We start from the raw sequence: 591 nt of genomic DNA on the forward strand, positions 1-591 counted from the left end.
GAAAGTATTTTTGTGGTAGCAGGGTGGAGATAACCACTTGTGCATTGGGGACAGTGGAAGAAGCTCCTTCAATGACTCCCTTTCCTGCTGGCCACCCTTTCCTGCTGGGCCACCCTTTCCTGCTGGGCCACCCTTTCCTGCTGTGGCCACCCTTTCCTGCTGGGCCACCCTTTCCTGCTGGGCCACCCTTTCCTGCTGGCCACCCTTTCCTGCTGGGCCACCCTTTCCTGCTGGCCACCCTTTCCTGCTGGGCCACCCTTTCCTGCTGGCCACCCTTTCCTGCTGGGGCCACCCTTTCCTGCTGGGGCCACCCTTTCCTGCTGGGCCACCCTTTCCTGCTGGCCACCCTTTCCTGCTGTGGCCACCCTTTCCTGCTGTGGCCACCCTTTCCTGCTGGGCCACCCTTTCCTGCTGGGCCACCCTTTCCTGCTGGGCCACCCTTTCCTGCTGGGCCACCCTTTCCTGCTGGCCACCCTTTCCTGCTGGGCCACCCTTTCCTGCTGGGCCACCCTTTCCTGCTGGGGCCACCCTTTCCTGCTGGCCACCCTTTCCTGCTGGGCCCTTAGGTCATTTGTACCTGTGTGAATTAGG

This window comes from Salmo trutta, chromosome 28 (assembly GCF_901001165.1).
Source record: "Salmo trutta chromosome 28, fSalTru1.1, whole genome shotgun sequence".
NCBI classification, from domain to species: domain Eukaryota; kingdom Metazoa; phylum Chordata; class Actinopteri; order Salmoniformes; family Salmonidae; genus Salmo; species Salmo trutta.